The sequence below is a fragment of the Melopsittacus undulatus genome, chromosome 4 (assembly GCF_012275295.1).
Source record: "Melopsittacus undulatus isolate bMelUnd1 chromosome 4, bMelUnd1.mat.Z, whole genome shotgun sequence".
NCBI lineage: Eukaryota > Metazoa > Chordata > Aves > Psittaciformes > Psittaculidae > Melopsittacus > Melopsittacus undulatus.
Genome location: NC_047530.1, coordinates 98,133,518 through 98,152,550, shown reverse-complemented (window position 1 = coordinate 98,152,550; position 19,033 = coordinate 98,133,518). Strand labels below are relative to the sequence as shown.

Below are 19,033 nucleotides of genomic sequence, written 5' to 3'. Positions count from 1 at the left end.
AGCACTTCTGGGTGGTTGGGGTACAAAGAGGATTCTGCTGACCTTGTCACTAGCAGGAGTACTTCAAGCCACAGTTACTAATGGTGGTCTTGTGTGTTTGGTTTTCTGTCCCAGGAGAACCCTATGTATAGCATAGCATCCCTGGCTTGGGTTTGTATGTTGTTTGGTTTTCTTCTACTGATTGTGTGACTTTGTGTTCCACTGCAAATGAGAAAGGGTGCTGGTTGCTGCTGGAGATGCGCCTTCTAATTCTGGGGGCTCAGTCCTTGGGCTCATGAGCTCTTGAGCAGCTTCTTGTCAGTTCTCCCAGAGCAAACAGCCTACCATGCCAGAGGGGCAGCTGTTGGCACTGACATATTAGTACTTGTTTCTGCATCCTGAGGAAGAGAAAAGGCTCCCGGGATTGGCTGATGTGGGGCAAGGAAGAGGCTCAGTGAGCTTGGAGGAGCCAAGACAGCTGCTGTGGGATCCTCCAAAGGAGCTGCCCGGAGAGGGCAGACAATCATTAGTGGATTTAGCTCATTCCTTGTGGTTTAAGTTATCAGAACGTCCTTAATGATGTTCAAATTGCCATTTTCCCATCTTTCCCCGGGGCTGTGAAATACCTTGATGTTTTGCCTTGTGGATGTTTTGCCAGCTTTACTGGTGGGGCCCCTTCTTATCTACTGTTGAAAAGGGCTTTTCAGTGCTGGTGTGGGCCGCTGATGGGGAGGATCCTGGGGAAAGTACATTCCTCAGAGGGCTTCTCCTTGCGGAGGTGCTTTTAGTTTTGCCTGGCTGCTGCTTTTTTCAGCCAGCGCTTCCTTGCATTTGCAGTAAGGAATTTGAAAGGGAATATTTTATCTGGTACGCGAAGTAGGGCTGAGTGGTGAGAGAAGAAAAACACATCTTCCTGTCTTGGTATTTCAGTGTGGATGCTGAAAGCTGGTCCCCATACTTGATGCTGCTGGTTAAGATGTATTTTCAGGTGACTTTCAAGTGGCATTCAGATATGTTGAACTTCTCTGAATGCCTCCCCTGTTGCTATGTGGTGAGTTGCTGCTGATGTTTCATCTCCTTCAGGTTGTCTCCCTGCTTCTGTAGGGAGGTCACAAGGGAGGAGATGGAAACTCCAGGATTGTTCCCCTTGTTGTCATCAAGGCGTCTTTGCCATCAGCCTGAGGGTAGACCCGAAGCCTTTCAAGGCAGGTTTGGCCTGTGTGGTGTGTAGGGGAGGGCTCCTGGCCCTTCACCCAGCGCTTCCCTTTGGGTTTGCACTCACTGCTGCAGCTCCCTGAAGCCGGGCGAGTGATGCTCCTTCCCTCTCACAGAGCAAAGCAGAAAGGGTAAATAGATTATTTTTTGCTGTGTTTGTGCTACCAGGCATGTCCTTCACTAGGGCAATGAGTGCTGTGAGCTGGGCTTGTGGGCTCCATGGCTTTACCTCTGGGTCTGAGGCTCTCTTCTCCTAAAACCTGTTTGCAGGTGAAAGCCCTGGCTTGTCACAGCACAGGCAGGAGCAAGGGGTCCCCTTCCTTTCCAGGCTGACCACCAAGCTGCAGCTGGAATAATAATAGCTTAAAGCTGCCAGGCTCAGCTGCAGGGAGAGGATGGCTGGGCATTAAGTTTCATGCTTTATTCACACTTCAGGCTTTTATAAAGGCAGTGTAAATCATGCAGGGTGGCTGTGGGCTCTTCAGGCAGTGCTGTTTGAGCTCTCAGACACATTGGTCTGTGTGCTGGAATCAGAACCGTAGAATGGTTCTGAATCTGAACCTATCCCCTTTGCCCTGACCCAAGCTGGGGAGAGAGACCTCCATATGAGGGTGCCGAGATGCTGTGCTGCACATCATCTCTCCTCCATGTTTGTGGAGCGCTGCCTGCTTCCCCTGTGCACTAACCTATTTTTTCCCAGTATTTTGGGCTCCAGCATTGTCGTGTGTCAGGTTTGCACAGCACAACGTGGCTGCTTCCCTCCAGTTGGTTTTCTCTTATTAGCCCATTTTTCCTCTTGCCCTCATTCTGTTTTCCCCTGCAGTACGCGAACGCCGTTTGCTTGAGAATCTGTGTCAGCTTTCCTCGTAATTAAAAGTCTGGCAGGAGCCAACGCAACAGTCATTTTGGAGATGACGCCTCCAGTTTGGAGCTGACAGGGAGCCGGGGTGCTGCAGCAAGGGCTCGGTGCTGGGGACGCAGGGATGTTCTCCGGCTGAATGGGGCAGGGGGACCCACAAGGAGCCTGGCGCAGGAGCAGTGAGTACCCTGGGTCCATCTCAGCTGGGTGTTTAAACTTGGTCCTCTTGAAAAGCAGCTCCAGGCATGTGAAATTTCAGGTTACATCACAGGTTTAGCCCTTTGGGAGGGAATCTGCATGTGTGTGTACAGGACAGGAATAAACTGCAGTGACCCTAAGCTGGCTGCGTCTCTCCAGCTCGGAAATAGTTGTAGTGTTGGAAAGTAAGATGGTGAGCTTGACAGTCAAATGGCCTAAAAAGGGGTAAATAGAGAGAAGTTATTCAGTGGTGCTCTGTAATTCTGCTTCAGACTCGGTAGTTCTTTTATTAGCAGGAAGGCTCAAAGCAAACAAAAGGAGACAGGAGCTGGGGATCTGCTTGCCTCAGGATGTTGTGGATGCTAAAAGCGTAGAGGTTCAAAGAGCATTTTGCAGCAGAAAAATCCATCAGGGTCTATGAAACCATCCCTGGCTGTGAAAGCTTCATGCTGCTGATCCATGGAGTGTGTGCTGGGGAGGAAGCCCTGGTGTCCATTCTGCTCCTGTTCCCCTAGCAAGATGTTAGGATTTTGGCTCAGTGCATGTGTGCTCGATGTGAATGGCTGAGGAGTTTCATGGCCTGTCATCAACCAGTTTCCAAACTGTTGTGTCCGTGACTGCATCTCTCCTTCCACTCCTGAGACAGGAGATGCTGTTGAAGGTGCTGCCAGCCCTTGCTCTGAAGGAGCCTAGGGAAGTGTATGGCATCAAGTCATCAATCTGAGCAACCTGGTCTAGTAGGAGGTGTCCCTGCCCATGGTGGGGGTCTGGAACTGGATGATCCTTAAGGTCCCTTCCAACCCAAACCATTCTGTGATTCTATGAAATGTCTCATGTGGCTGAAGAAAACCCAGTGCTTTCTTTTTGATCTTTCTAATGACACTATAAGTGAGACTAGGAAAACAAGTCGTGTGGTTCAGGAGCTGTGGCAGAACACAGGAACACCCAACCAGCCACACACCAAAGCTCTTACCCTCTGCTCCCACCCCATCCATAGATGTTTTAAACTAGGGAGAACTAAAAATAAGCGTATATGAGGAGACTTAAAAATACTTCCTATGCGGTCCCGTCAGAACAGAATTCAGCATTTTCCCTCTCTAGTTCGTCAGATTTGCCTCTTGGGGGCAACCTCACCCTGCTCCAGCTGGGAGCATGGCTCCTGCCACTGCTAAAACGGAGTTCAGCATGCTTGGAGAGGATGACTCACCGCACATCTCCCCCTGCCCTTGCATTATCAGATCCCTTTTGGCAATCGAGGTCATTATTTGCTGAAAGGATTTAAGGAAGGCCCTCGAGGTTGACTGTTCAAGGCATTTCAGAAATAATGGGATTGGTTCTTGAAGGTCCCTTTCCAGCCTCCGGGTCCTTCAAAGCTTTTCCTGCCCTGCTGTCCTTCACAGAGAGGTGGGTGGCATGGAAGGACACGTGCTTTGCAGCTCTGGTTTGATGGATAGAGCATAAATCTGTTTGAGGGAGATTTACAGTGCTCTTTAGGCTACGTTGGATGGGGCTGTGAGAAACCTGGTCTAGCAGGTGTCCCTGCCCATGGCAGGGAGTTGGAACTGGATGAGCTTTAAGGTCCCTTCCAACCCAAACCATTCTATGATTCTTTTGCCCAGGATCCCTTGGCCTATCACTAAGCCTATCAGTCAGTGCTGTGGTTGCTCTGACTTGTACATAGGTGAGAGAGCAAACTTACTGCTCCAGCTCCATTTTAGCCCCGTGTTCTTGAGCAGGTGTCTCATACAAACCCTGTCCATAAATAACCATTTGCATTTATTTAAAGGGCGTTGTGGTATACAGTGGAATAAAGGAGGTATTATTCATGCTTCGTGCCGTGGTTCCTAATGGTACTTTACACGCTGATATGACCTACAAAGCTTGTTGTTTCGTGCCTGCAGTGCTCTGGTGTTCTTCTTACCCTGAGGGTCAGAAATGACAAGAATAAACTATCATGACGGGTGTCTTACAAATCCCCGTTCCCTCGCCTTGGAAGTGTCCTTGCCAAGGAGCAGCTCAGTGGTGCTGATGATGCAGGCAGAGGAGGAAGCAATGGGTTTATCCAGTATGAGATGCGTGGACAGATCGATCCGCCTGTATTCCTGGTTCACCTTCTCCCTGAAGCACAGGGATGCAGCTGGGGCTGGACCAAACCCAATGCACACAGGAGCCCGCAGGGAAAACACTGGTGGAGGAGGCTGGAGCGAGTGGGTTTAACCACGGACCCCAGGGAGCAGGAACTACCCAAAAGAGGGATGTGGGATATTGTTCCTGCCTGATGAAGGACTGAGTCAGCCCTGCTGGGACAGCAGCTCCTGGCTCCAGCCAGCCTGGGTGCTTGGGCAGCAGCGCAGCTCATTAACCTGGCCCTCCAGCACTCGCTCTGCTGGCCTTGACACTGTCCTTAATAGCTTCGTCTTCTGTTTTATTTTTAATAAAGGTAAATTACCTGTATGGATATGCAGGAACATGAATCAGGAATTCAGCTGACTCTCGAAGGTACCATTTGTACAGAGGTGTGCTAAAGCACCAGGTCGTGATGGATGCAGCCTGCTCAGAAAGCACCTAAGGACAGAAACTGCTTTGTAAGGCATCGCACTGCAGCTTCCCAAAATCTGATTATGTAGGGGGAGAAAAAATAAACTCCAGTTTTGGAATACATTAACTCAGTTGAACTGTACAGGGAGAAGGCACCAGCAAGAAGCAAATCCATTCCCGAAAGCTGTGGAGAAATTGCTCTGACTTAGAGCTTCCAAGCGAGGTTGGCTGCACTTAGAAGAGTTATGTTTCCTCTGAAATATTTAACACTGGGCGTTTGAAATGCTCTGTGTATCTAAAGAGCCCACCAAAAGTCTGCTTCGGAGGGGATTTTTGAAGACCCTTGTGTTGTGCTTTTGATGGGGTTAACCCAGGAGTTTGGGTTTGGGGTTTTTTAATTAAAGCATGGGAAGGATCAGTCTGCCTTCTGTCACAGGGAAGCAAAAATTACCATGTAATGGATGCCAGGCTGCTTTTAGGACATGTGCTGATAGATCTGTTGTTAGGAGGGAGATGTTTCCATGGCAAAACCATGATCCTAAATGGCACTGTAACTCAGCAGAGATGCGGCGGTGGCCCTGGGGACCCTCTTCCCAGTCCGTTCCGAGCATCCTTCCAGGGAAGGTTGGAGCATGATGGCAGAAGGAACCAGCTCGCAGGGATGCTGCCTGCACCATGCTGCTGCAGCAGAACCAGGGCTCTGCCAGCCAGGCTGTTGGCTCAGCGTTTTTCAGTCCTTTCTGACTTTAAAAGAAAACTACAACAAAAGGCAAGCTCGGAATAGCTCCTTTTATCTCAGCAGACAAATAATTTGCTTTGAGCGTCATTGTCACTCAGGCTAAATTACTTTTAGCTGTTTTTAATGACTGGGTAACATTTTTCAGCTGTTCACTCTGCAGTACCCTGCTGGGGGACAGTCCATCTGTAAAGACCCAGGACTCTGATATCATGGTTATTCTTCCTGACACTCATTTGGCTTTATTATTTGATATGTGATTCCCTGTGGTAGAGATGTTCTCAGCTAAATTCACAGCTATGAGCTCTTTTCTTTGCATAACGGGATCTATTTCTAAATGGGGCTGAGAGGCTGCTTATGTGTGGAGCACTGGGAGGTCATGGATGCGGAGGAGAAACGCTGGGAGATTGAAGGTGACAATCCAAATCCTATGTGCACTAAGGTTGACATTACCTTAGGGCTGGAGGGATTTTAACCTGTCATTTGTTACCTCTGCCTTTCATTTCACTTGTAATGCATGGCACGGAAAGCTGTGGCTCGCCAAACGATCCCAGTGGGGACATGGTTTGCGCCATCATCCGCGCTGGTCTCCCAGATCCCTCTTCCCGAGGCAGGCACAGCTTTCACATTCATTCCCGAAGGCAGCTTTTAAGCCATTCGCCTTCGCCATCTCCGGGTTTTGCAGCGCTTCCAGGAGATGTATTTTTAAATCCAAGCTCATAAATTTTGGAAGCTCCTTTTCTTCCCCCACCCCCTCGTCCCTATCAAAGTGTCAGAGCTGAAGAGAAACTGTGAGGGTGATGGATGCGCCTGGCTCTGCTCTGCCAGTGCTCTGCCTGTGTGTGTGGGGGTTATTTACTGCGCTGCTCCGATTGTTTCTTCTTCGGTGGCAGCACTGGGGTTTGGAGCCTGGGAAGCAGGGGCAGGCTGCCCATGGATCAGCCCAGCTTTGGGCTGGAGCACGCAGGGCTGGGAGAGGTCACTTGAGCACCAGGGCTCAGATGGTGAAGCCATGCGGATGTGGAACCTGGCTGGAGGCTTGGCTCAACGGGTGGGTGCTGGGGGCTGTTGCACCTCCTGGCTTTAGCTCTGGGGTGTGCAGGTTAGGTCACATGAAAGAGAAGCCCTTAAAAGGCACTGGTGTTGCCCCAGCCCCTGTGCTACCCCAGGGACGTGTGTTGCTGCTCTCTGCAGTGTGTGGCAGGGACCTGGCCACAGGAAGAAAGGCTGAGAGAGCTGGGCTTGTTCAGCCTAGGGAAAAGAAGGCTCAGGGGAGACCTCATCACCACGTTCCAGTACTGAAAGAGTGGTTACGAAGAAGATGGAGACTCCGTTTTCACAAGATGTCACATGCAAAAGACAAAGCGTAATGGGCACAAGTTATTCCCAGGGACCTTCCAGCTGGATGCAAGAGGGAAAATTCTCACAATGAGGGCAATCAGCCATTGGAATAATCTCCTCAGGGAAGTGGTGGATTCCCCAACACTCAGCATTGTTAAGATTAGTCTGGACAGTGTGTTGGAACATCTAGTCTAGGTCATGCTTTGCTTTGTTGGGCCACATGATCCTTAAGGTCCCTTACAAACTGGTCTCCTCTGATTCTATGATTCTGTCCCGTCCCTGCTTGCAGCCACCTTGGTCCTACTTCTGCCCCAGAGCCAGGATGAGACCTTGTGTCAAGCCTGGCAACGCCACTCTTGCCTCTCCCACAGGATCCCCAATGCCTGCTGGTGTTTGCCCCCCATGCTGCAGGAGCATCCTGAAGCAGCCCTGCCTGGTTGAGAGGCAGGTCAGGAGCCTGCCCTCCTGCAGTCTGCAAACCCTTCCCCACAGGTGCGGTGCTGACAGATCCTGAGCCAGGGCGATGCTTCCCCTGGCTTGGATCAGTTTGCGGACGGGCAGCCCGAGCCCTGCAGCTCCCATTGGAGCTCCTGTCCTCCGTGAACTGCCGCGCATCTCGCAGCCAGGCTTGTGGGAACACATCGGAGGCTGCTCTGACTCAGCGGCTTCTCCCCTGAGAAAATCCACCCTGGCACCAGGCTCTGCGGCTGGCAGCCTTCATCGACAAATGGCCCTGGGCAAAACACCCCAATTTCCACTGCCAAACACTTACAGGGGAGCAACCGGCATCTGATCTTGTGGGATGTTGGGGCAGCAGCTCCGCTGCTGTACTGAGCTGGAGGTAAAATCCTGTCCCTACCCAAAACCAGCCCCCAGGGTAGCGTGGCAGCAGCATGGGTTGGCTGTTCCGCTGCCTTCTGGCCTGCCCCTGCCTTTTTCCAGCTCTTTACAACTTTCTCAGACAAATTCTTCTGCAATTGTAATTTTCCTTTCTGGCTCCCAGCCCAAAGAAACAGCGGTTTGGAAAGCTTGTTCAGTGACTCCAAGGGAAGAGGCTCCCAAGCCTTTCATGCTCTATGCCCACTGGAAGATGTTTTTTCCTGGGGCTAATCTGCAGAGCATCATGCTTGATTTGACGAGTCCATGACGCTCTCTAGAAACAAAACCAAGCCTGGTGAGCATGCACTTAGCCGCTGGGAAGTGATGTGTGCCATTGCCAGGCTCCAGGCCTCACCAGTGGGTACTTTTCTGCTCCTCTGCTTCATGCAGCACTGCTGCCCCAGGGCCAGGGCTAGTCCTGGGATGGGCAGAGAGGACCACATGGAAGCTGGAGCAGTGAAAACAACCCCATGGTGTGGGGCTGGTGTGCTTCCCATTGGGCTTTTCTTCCACAGAGGCAGGCAAAGCAGCAATGCCAATCTGACAGTGTAACTAAGGGATGGAAGTGCCCAGGGAAAGGCTGGTTTGCTCGTTGTTGCTTTCTCATGTCGAAAGGGAAAGGTACCCATTTTTCCGCTGGTGGTTCTGATATTATAACATGCCCCTTGGCACTGTGCAGGCTGGCACAGCTTCAGCATGTGTTTCACAACTCCTCTGTGGGTTTCATAAATCCCCAGCTGCTGGAGTGCTGTGATTTTGTAACTCCAAGGTGGCCAGTCTGCAGAGCAGCTTGAACCAGTCACTGCCTGCTGCCCCTCGGACAGCAGAGGCTGGCAAACCAAATCCCACATGCTGGGGTTTCATCTCACTGCTCTTGCTGTAGGCAATGGAAAGGCAGGCTCCAGGCACTGCTGGGGAGGAGCCAGAGCTGCCCCAGGAAGCAGTTTCTTACCAAAGGCTGCAGGTCGTGGTCAGCCCCATGGGTGTTATAGGCACCAACACACCGTCAACACTGCAACCCTAAAACTGGGTGCTTTGCGACATGCTGCCATGGCGTGCACTCCTCCCAGTGTATTTCTGATTTAATGCTGGCTGATATTTGATCCTGCTAAGTTGTATTTATGTTGCTGTGATCCATAATGAAACCCTCTTCCTGGCCGAACCTTGTTCTCACAGTGAGAGCAGGGACACACAATGGTCAGGAGGGTGAGAGTCTTCTGCAAGTCACCCAGGATACACCTGTGCATGGGGCATTCCCTATGCTCCATGCAGGATGGACCTGAGATGGGGTTGGAGGAGATGGAGCCTGGGGGCTGGCATGTTTCAGGGCTGCAGGGTGGGGGTGCCTTAGGGCCCAGGGTGGCAGTGAGTGCAGAGCTTCAACCAAACCAGACAACTCTTCATCCCAGCAGAGCCGTGTCATGCATTAAGCAACTTGATGCACATGATGTGCTGCAGTAGTGTCCCACATGTCCCTCCAGAAGGCAGCAGGCTGGTGGTGGCTGGAGACGTGTCTCTGTCAGGGAGCATCCAGCAGCACTGCTGCCCCAGGCACTGAGCTGCAACATGAGTGCACGCAGGTCTCGGGCTCACGGGCCCAGGGCGAGCGCAGCACGTGTGCTGGGAGAGCTGATCCGCGCTAATCCCATCAATATTTCACGGTGCTGTGGCCCTGTTATAATTCCTCACATCATCTGGTGTGCCGGCTGGGAAGGTGGTGCGGTGCCAAGTGAAACACACCAGCTTCACCATGGCTTCTTGGGTGTCAGAGGGGTGAAAGGGGCTGGCTGTGGGCATTTCTGCCCATTGCCATGGGCAGGGGTATCTGGCAGAGGGGGGTGAACTCAAACATGCAGGCTGAGCGTGGGCATCCGCCTGGCTTTGCCGTGTGCCGAGTGGTGGGGCTGTGATGGGCAGCTGCCAGCACAGGCAAAGGGCAGCTGGCCCTGCTGTGATGTGGGGCAAGCTCTGCCCAGTCCTCTCTCCCTGTGACACTGTGTTTAAGTGACAACAAGGAGAAATTAAACAGTAACCAGCTGCTGGGCTGGTGATCAGGGCACTAAAGCATCTCTCTTTCCTAAAGGCCGTTTGGACTGATGGGGAAAGAGCATTAGGGATAAAATCTCCTTAGGGGAGGGTGGTTTCCCAAGGCTGCCCCCCAGGCTGGGATGGGGGCTGCAGGGCTGCTCCAGTGGGAAGTTCCCCTTCCAGCACTTTGCAGGCTCTGGGCTGAGGTTGGAGCACACGCCAGACCTCCCCATTCCACAGCACCACTGTGGGGCAGACGGATGCAGGAGCAGGACAGGTCCGGTTCGGCTCCTGCCTGCTGCTGCCTGTGTCCCACTCTGGCTGTTGGGGAAGCAGCACAGGGGAAGGCCCTGACCTCCAACCTCGCAGGGCCCTAAATTCCTCCCGTTAAATCTCACGGGGGCAGCAGAGCAGTGCAGGCTCTGAGCACAGCTCTGCTCCAGCTGCCCATGACTCGTGTTCATTAATTAAAGCCTCGCAAGCTCGGGCCTGTAACTCCACTGTGCCAGGCTCCACTCGCTCATTGCTCATGCACTAATTACCCCACCGCGAGGCCGGGAGCTAATGCAGCTCCAGTGTGTGCCGGTTCGGCTGGCAGCCATGTGGGAGTACGCCTGCCTGTGCTGCCCGTGCGGGCAGGGAGCATTGCTGCAGGACTGGATGTACACAGTGCCCTAGAGATGGAGGGAGGGAGCCTTGGGCTGCCCTGTCTCAGCCTCGCATCCCCTTCCCCAGTGCTCATGGACCAGTTCTCCCCATCACCAACCCCTCCAGCAAGGCAGGGGAAAGGGTTTGGGGTGGATGAGGGGGAGCATCCACCTCACAGCACCTGAACCCCCCGTCCCTGGGTAAGACAGGCTGGCCAAAAGCATCCCTGCCTCGCAGGCAGTGCCTGCTGCTCTGCCTCCCCTCCTGCTGCCGGGTGAGCCTGGCTCCCGGTGTGTGGGCATCCCACTTCCGCAGGGTGGGTGGAGAGGCGCGGCGAGGCGTGGAGGAGGCACTGCGGCTCTGCCCAAGGACGGAGGAAATGGTAATCAGGCACTGGAGCATACAGGAGGAGAGGGCAGGAGGACAGGGAGCACTGCAGGAGGTGGGTAGCATCCCTGCCGGGGTCCCTTGGGAGTGGGGATAGAGAGTGGGTCCCAGCGCTTCATGAAAGGGGATGGTGGCTGCTTGGTGTGTGTGAGGGTGACAGGAGCCATCCCATCCACAGGAGCACCCAGATGGGTCCCTCCTTGGCTGAGACCCATCAGTGCATGAGTGCTTCTAGCCCCTGCTGCTCTCCCTCCCATCCACGGTGCTTTTAAGAGGCAGCATCCTGGCAGAGGCATTAAGGTTGGCACATTAGCCACACTCCTCATGGGAGCTCCCTGCCCCTGCCACCCTTACTGACCCTGAAATGTGCAGGTGGTGACGAGAGCCCAGCCGGGGCTGACCTTCATCCCCAGGTGATGTGCAGCAACAACCTGCTCAGCTAGGCCCTGCCATGGGTTTGGCTCCAGTTCTGAAGGGTGGGGGGTCAGGGTAGCCCTTGTCCCCTTCCTGAAGGCCTCACCCCTCATGGGGGCTGGTGTGGAGGGGATGAGACATTGAGGGTGCTGGTGCTGGGCACCACATGGATTTGTAACCACAGCTTCGGGAGCTGTAATCCGGCATGTGCACATACAGCATCTCCCCACCTCCCGTTCCAGCTGATTTCCAGGTGCCCTAGATCCAACCTGCTGATTACACACAGCACTCGGGGTTTTGCTCTGGGAGGCCTGTGCCGTGCCAGGTGAGCAGGGAGGGTTGGCCAGGAGCTGGAAGCTTGCGAAAGGAAAGCAAACACAGGCCTGAACCTGGCAGCTGCTGCCCGTGGGGAGGAGCTGCAGGAGCCACCCAGGACAAAAAGGCTCCACACACAGGGTCCTAGAGAAACCACTGCCTGCTGTGTGTCCGAGCAAGCTTCCACCACGGGTGAAGGCAGGCTCAGTGCTAACAGAGGGAGAAGATGGGGCACGGGCCCAGCTCAGGTGTGCGGTGTGGCATGTAAGGAGCCAGGGTGGGTATGGGGAGTGAGGAGGCTTAGAGGGCACTGCACCGCTGGCTGTGGTGTGGTGGCACCATGTGTGCTGTGTTGGCAGAGCTGGATGACGCCTATTGAGCTTGGTGATGCTTTTTTATTGTTACAAGCCCAAGCTAGCAGCATTTTGCCTCGCAAATGCCTTGAACACAGACCCCTCTACCAGAGGCCCTCTTGGGGCTGTATAACCCAAACATGGGGTGAGACACGGGGTCACTCAGCACAAGCGGAGCATCCCTGGGCTTCGCTCTTTGGCATCTCTGCCCTCCGCGGCTCTGCACTGGGTAATGCTGCCTCCTGCCCCCCTACGTGCTGCAGGGGCAGCCCCCGCTCCTGTCCTCCGCAGGCCCCACCACGGGCGGCCAACGGGCTGCAGGCCGGGGCTGGGCATCGCGGCCTCGGCCTCCGCGTTCGGCGGCGGCCGCCAGGGGGCGGTGCGATGCGGGGCGGCGCGGTGCGGGCGGCGCGGCTCGGTACGGTTCGGTGCGGCAGGGCCACGCACGGCAGGGCTGCGAGTGCCGGGGCTGCGCCGAGCCGAGCCGAGCCGCCCGCACCTGCTGCGCCGCAGAGCGGAGCTGCACCAGGCAAGTGTCGGGGACACGCGAGGGGGGACAGCCGGGTGCGGGTCCGGGAGCGCTGGGTCCGGGTCTGCTCGCAGGATCCGGAGAACTGGATCTGGTTGCGGGATCCGAGTGCTGGATGCAGGAGCTGGATGCTGAGTCTGAATGCTGAAATCGGAGGCAGGGTTGGGGCTGGTGGGTCTCAGTGCGGGTCCATAGGCAGGGTTGGGGGTGCTGGGTCTGGATGCCGAGTCCCCATGCAGTGTCTGGGGTGCTGGATTGGGTGTTGAGTCCCGTGGTAGGGCCTGAGCTGCTTAGTGTGAGTCTGAGTCTGCAGGAGGGGTTTGGGGTGCTGGATCCCCAGGCAGGATCTGGGGTGGTGGGTGCACGAGCAGGGGCCACCGGAGGAGGAGCAGGGGTCTGCACTGCTGGGGTGGAAATACAGGGAATGGTGCCCTGGGGAGACGGGGGCAGAGTCTTGGGGACAGGATGGAGGGGAGACCAGGGGAGGTCTGATAAAGACATGGATTTGGGGTGACATGCTGGAGGGGAAGTGGGGATATGTAGGATCTGGAGGCAGTGCAGGTCGCTTTCTTTGGGATGTGTGGTGCGGTGGGGCTGGGGGAGCTGGGCAGGAGTGATATGGGGACATGCAGAGGGTGCGAGGGAAGATGATGGTGGGAACTGCAGGCAGACAACGCAGCAGCTCGGGGGGGGGAGGTGGGGGTTATATTCAGCCCCTCCCTTCCCCTGTGGATGGGGGAGCTCTGGGGGCTGTGCGGATGAAGGCTGCCGGTGGTACCTGGGGAGGCTGAGTGTTACCTGGTGTTTCAGGTGGCTGGGGGGAGACACTAAACCAGTGCAGGTAGTGCAGTGGAATCCCTGCGTCCCCCCATCCCATCGGGAGGCAGGGGCACGCGGGATATGGCTTGTCTGAGCCCTGGCTCCTTGGGGTTCATCTCCTTGGGATGCGTTGCTGTGGGAGCTCTGGATGCCCCTGGGCAGAGGACACTGGCTTGTGCTGGGGGCTTGTCTGCGTTTGGGGTCAAGCTGCACCTCCCTCCTGAGCCAAGGGTAGAAGTGACCTGCCGTGCAGCCAGGCAGCACTGAGATGTGGGGGTCTCTTTACCCTCCCCATCAGTGCCCAGGTGAGCCAGTGCCTTGTGCCTGGCCTTGAGAACCGAGAGCATGATGTGTGTGCGTGGGGGGGGTAACCATGAAAGAGCTCTTCAGGTGCCAAGAAAAGCAGTCTCCAAAGACAAAGAGACTGCCCAAAATGGATGAGGAGTGCAGATTCCCCCAGAGGCAGGGAAATTATTAATAACAGCGATGGCATTTTTGTGCTAGCTGGCCTACCACCGCAGGCTCCGGCTGCTTTGCCTCCTGCTGTGGTGGGCACAGGCTGGGGACCCCCCATCTGAACCCCAAACCCGTGTGGGACAGCTGTGGTGATGCTGTGTGCGTGTCCTGCAGGACACATCTCGGCTTCATCTGTGTTTGGCCAGGCTCACTGTGCCTGGAGGGGACAAGGGCAGGGAGCTGCCCCCCCAGCACGCTGAGATCCCTATCTTGACTTTGTTTTCGTGTTGCAACCGGAGGGGAAAGAAAACCAAAACCCCAACAACCCTTTCGGTTCCTGCAGATGAGGGCTTTGTGTCGTAGGCTTGTTTCTCCCCCTGCCTTTTCCAACATCCATTTGAACCTTTCACCGCTTTCCCCGCCAGGAATGCAGTGGGTTTGCCGGAGCCGGGAGGTTTATTCAGCAAATCTGGCAGGCTGTGTGCTGGGATAAAGCATCCAGGTGTGCTCGGCAGGGCTGGCAAGGGGGGTCTGCGGGCACCCTGTGCACTGGGCAGCAGTGGGTGCGATAGAGACATGGTGCCAGCCTCGCCTGGCCGTGTGCAGGGAATTTTCCTCCTTGCACTTGCCTTCTAGCTCTGCTTGGCATCTTGATGGGACTTGTTGGGAAGCGGCTCATGTGATGGGTGGTTTGGTGGGGGGGAACCGGTCCCGGGAATCCACTGGCTCTCAGGCAGTGAGGGAATGATGCCCCCACAGTTTCTGATGTTCCCTTGTGAGAGGCAGTGGTTGGCTGCTGGGCTGGTGACTGTTCCTGATCAAAGGTGAGAGCTCCCTGCCTCGCTGGCACTTCAGGAGGAAACGCTGTTGTGTCCCTCCTTGCCCAGCTCCCGGTGATTTACAAGCACGAGGGCTTTGCTGTACCAAGGTCATCACCAAACCCACCCCTCCTTCCTCCTGCGGCCACTGTTCGGAGGCGAAGGCAGACGAGGACTCCAGGCAGTGTGTTACTGACCAGGGGCTGGGAGGCAGCTTGGCCGTGCGGTGTGTGCTCTGGGTTCTGCTTTTCTTGTTGCTTAAAAGCGTCCCCGAGCAACAACCCCACCTCCCGTTACCTGATGGAGGGCTCTCGTTTGCCTGTTGCAAAGCCCAGCCCATGCAAATAAGGCGGGGAGCTGATTTTGGGGCAGCAAAGCTGGTGGTATGCAAACGACTGTGGGAAAGGCCAGGTGCTGCTCCTGGCGTTGTGCAGGTTTGAACGCGAAGCTGAACATGAAATTGGGTTTGACCCCACATTTGAAGCTTTGTCAGAGGGAAAGCAAAGGAAACAGGAGGTTGTTAAAGCTGGAAGCCATAAAAGCCGCTCCCGTCATCTGGGTTTGCTGGACTTTGCAAAAGAAAACAGTTTATCTTTGGAATAAATAAAAGGGAGAGGAACAGGCTTGCGGCAGGAAGCCCCACGTTTGCACCGGGCAAGCTGGGCTGTGCTGCAGCTCTTCCCCCTCCTTCAAGAGGACGCCAGGTCCTGCATGGTTTCTGAGCCTCAGTTTCCCCTCGGGGAAGTCCCGCGCCACGGCAATGGTGGGAACTCCAGGCATTGCCAGGGAACGTCTTTGAAACTCAAACCTGGCTTTGGAGAAAGAACTGGAAGACAAACCGGCTCTGAACAAACACCCGAGTTAATGCCTTGTCTTGCATTGTATGAGCCCAGTGAAATGAAACACGGTGCAACCACGAGGACGAGCAAATGGATTCAAATGCGTTAAAAAGTCCCAAAATCTGCTGGCTCTGAAGTATCCCTTTACATGTAGGGTTGGGATTTTTTTCCCCTCATTTTCCTTCTAATTGTTCCTGGGAATTTAATTCTACAATTATTTTCCTGCTTCTGCTGAGAAGACAATGTGCTTCAGCCACAAAGCCTTTGAAGGCTGAATTGCAGAGCCCATCCAGCGCTGAGCTACTTGGATGTGAACATCCCCTTTGCTGGGAAAATTTGTTGTGATGGGGAGGGCAGTCTGTCCAGCTCTCTGTCTGTCCATTCAGCCACCAAGCGGCTGCAGGCAAGCGGCAAAGCTTGGCATGCCGTAAATGGAAAGGATGGAAAAGGTTGGGGTTTGGGGGTGATGTCGCTAGCACCAAGCATGCTTCCTCCATGTGATGGAGGAGGTGGGAGCCCTGGGCTCTGCACCCTGCATCATGGGGCTTGGTGGCTGCACTCTGCCTCCCCAGTGGCCTGGGGCCAGTGATAGGTGAAGTCAGAGTCAGGTCGGAGTCTCAGCAACATCCAGTTCCACTTCCCGGTTCTTGTGTGGCTCCTGGCTGGGCTCTCCGGTGCTCCCAGGCTGCAGGGTCAGCCTGGGGCTACTCCGGTGGGGTTTCTGCAGGGGTAGACATGCTGCATGGAAGGGAAAAGCCGCAGGGCCCGTGTCCTCACTGAGAGCTTGCAAGAGCCAAATGGCCTCTGGCACACAGGGAATTGCTTCTGTGAGGAAAGATTTGCTGTGTTGCCTGGGGGTGCCACGTCTGGGCTGTCTGAGACATCCCTTAGAGCTCTTGGTCCCATCATGGGACACCTTCAGCCTCCCCTCTTTGCATCCTTCCCTCCTGGGGCCAGCTCTGAGCAAGGCTTTTGGGGCAATGGAGCCAGGCAAGGAACTGTTTCAGTCATCAGCTGGCATTGGTGGGTTTTCCATACAGATGGGGAGCAGAGGAGCGCTCGGTCCTGTCATCCTGGGCACCATGCTCTCGCCGTCTGTGGCATGCTGGGAGCTGCTGGAGCAGAGCCATCCTTATGCCTGGCAGGTGGCTGCAGGCAGGTGATGGTTGCCCATGGCACAGGCCAGAGCAGCTTTCCTTATTTTCCCAGTTGGGGGTTTTTGGGTGGGTTTGGATGGGAATGGCAAGAGAGCTCTCACTGGGACTTGGCAGTGAGCTCCGTTGCTGCCTGACAGCCCCTTTGAACCTCCTGCTCCGCATCAGACCTGACCAGATGGAGGAGAGGAACGAGTTCTTGTAAGATCAGTGAAAACAGGAAGCTGGGGAGAGGCTAAAACACCCCACTCCCTGCAGCTATGCAGGGGGACACCCTGGCTGGTCCCTGCCCCTAGCTGGGCAGGTGGCATTCCCCAGGGATGCTGCAGGGGGGTGAAGATAAAGGCATGGCACTGGGGGCCAGTGGGGTGAATCTGTTGGAAATTGGGCTGTTGTTAGTTTTATTGCTGACAGATCAGCTTGTCCTTTTGGGATGTTTAGATATCTGGCTCCTGCCGGCACTGGTGCCCCTTAAATCAGCCTACATCCTCAATTAGCTCATGTTGCTCTCCCATCCATCACTTCGCTCCATCATGCATCTCCTCCCTAGCATGATCTTTGTGGGATCAGGGCTGGGTGCTCTCTTGTACTGGATGTGCAAGGGCTCTGCTGGTGGTGGATGGGACTGTGTCATGCCGGGGAGAATAAGAGCCCATTCCCATGGCCTGCCTGGCTCCACAGTGGCTGTGCTGTGAGTAGGGGCTTTGCAGTGGGAACAGGGCAGGATGTTCCTTGGGAGGAGGCGATGTTGCTGCTCCCCCTCTCCTCCTTTGTGCTTGAATCCCAAATTTGGGTAAAAGAGGCATATATCTGCTTCCCGAATCGCTGAAGCTCTTGTGCATGTCTGCTGAAGTGCCCCAGGGTCAAGCATGGTTTTGTTTAAAGAGAGCAACTAAAATAAACTCGGTGAGGGGCTCCCAGGAGGTCACTGTGCTCCTCCCTCCCCGGCCCCCAAGTGCAGTGCGGGTCCCCTCTGCCCGGAGGGTTTCCAGCAAGTTTGGGGTTTTTTTTCTTGCTGCTGTTGACAAAAGTCCCAGCTGGTTGGGAAATATCCGTGCGGCAGCACCAGCCCAGTCCCACGGGTCAGATCCTGCCCTGCAGACCTCTGCTGGGAAGGGACCTTGTCCTGGGCTGGCCTCTGGGGATGCTGCTGGGGGGCAGAGGGGAGGGCAGCCGGGCAACCTGGGCCCATGGCCATGAGCAAGCCCTGGGGATAGATGGATGCATGGATGGATGGGTGGATGGACACCATGAGCTCCAGGGGGACCTGATGTTTTATCATTTGCTGGTTGGGCTCTGCGGCAAAAGCAAAGTGCTGGAAGTTCATCAAGGACTGAATTAAAGTTGCCTGGCAACCTCCATCCCGGCTCTTCTTCCCACATCTCACAGGATTTCCCACTCAAGGTCTGTTGGCTCCTGGGAAGGGGAGCCTGAAGCACGCTGTGCTTGCAGCCATGCAGGGGCCAGGCTTGCCTCTCACTGGATATCTCATTTCCTGTAATTCCTTGGCTCATTCCCACGCCTGGGAGCTGGGAGCTCTCCCCACCTCATCCCCCAGGGCAGGCGCCTTTCCCCCTCTCCCTGCACCAGGAACGGGTCTGGCTGTTTCAGCTGAACCCAGGGGCAACTCACACGGGTTCCTGGAGGTGTAAAATGGTGCTGGGCCAGTGGGAACACGGTGGGGGAGCAGAAGGGACTGGGGGGGGGGGTCACCTGCCAGGCTCGGTCCTGATGGGTAAAGCTGAACTGGCTGCACAGGGTTTGGAGTGCTTGGGCTGGGCTGTTGTGATAAGGGAAGGTGTAAACCGTGTCTCCTGGCGCAGTCCTGCCAGGAGTTCTGTTGAGGCTGTTTTGCAGCTCCATAACCCAGAGGAGTTCCACTGGAAATCCTGCCCCCACTGGGAAGCCAGCAGTGCTTGCTGGTAGGGGTGCATGATGCCAATGGGGGCAACCCATGAGGAGGGGAGAAGGGTCCAGGAGCCTGCTTGGGCTTTACTAGAGCCTGGTGGAGCAACCACAAGCTGTCCCTGGAGTAGTGGGATGGGGAAATGTCCCATCCTGCTCTGCAGATCTCTGTTCTGCCATGCAGGGTGGATGCTGGGGGTGAGCCAGAGAAGGGCAGCTCCCACCCAGCATTTCCATTTTTTTCTCCTTTAAATTAAACAACCAGCATCATTTTTGGCTCTGCTGCCAAGGAAACAGCCATGGGAGGCCCGTAAGATCCTGGCTGAGGTCCCTCCATGTTTGCCAGCCCCACTGACAGCGCAGCTTCCCTGCACTGCAGCATGCAGCGCCTCTGGCTCCCAGGGCTCCCTGCCTCTTGCCGTTGAGGACCGTGGAGCAGCAGGAAGGGGCCACCATGCCCAGCAGAAGCTCCCGGCACAACGGCTGCTGAGGGGTGCGGCAGCTTTGGCCGGATCCAGGTTGTCGGGATCTGCCGTTGGGAAGTTCACTCATCAAAAGGCTTTTGTGCCTCCAGAGACGCTGGTCGTGGGGATTTGAAGGAGGTGCCGCCTGGGCCGGCTCGG

The 19,033-nt window shown here is 55.4% G+C and overlaps 1 protein-coding gene across 9 annotated transcripts in view; it reads left to right on the top strand.

Annotated features, from left to right (window-relative positions):
• The first annotated feature begins 1,268 nt into the window (after window positions 1–1,268).
• Window positions 1,269–19,033, top strand: part of SEMA4G (semaphorin 4G) — a 29,315-nt gene continuing 11,550 nt past the window's right edge. For 3 of the 9 annotated variants that reach the window (XM_034062469.1, XM_034062468.1, XM_034062467.1), the window contains exon 1: window positions 12,303–12,419. The gene's annotated coding sequence lies outside the window, so the exon portion shown is untranslated. Of the gene's footprint in view, window positions 1,326–2,017; window positions 2,233–10,822; window positions 10,864–11,696; window positions 11,815–12,302; window positions 12,420–19,033 lie in introns of those variants that run through there. The other 6 variants (XM_031053861.2, XM_034062466.1, XM_031053864.2 and 3 more) reach the window with 6 other exon arrangements.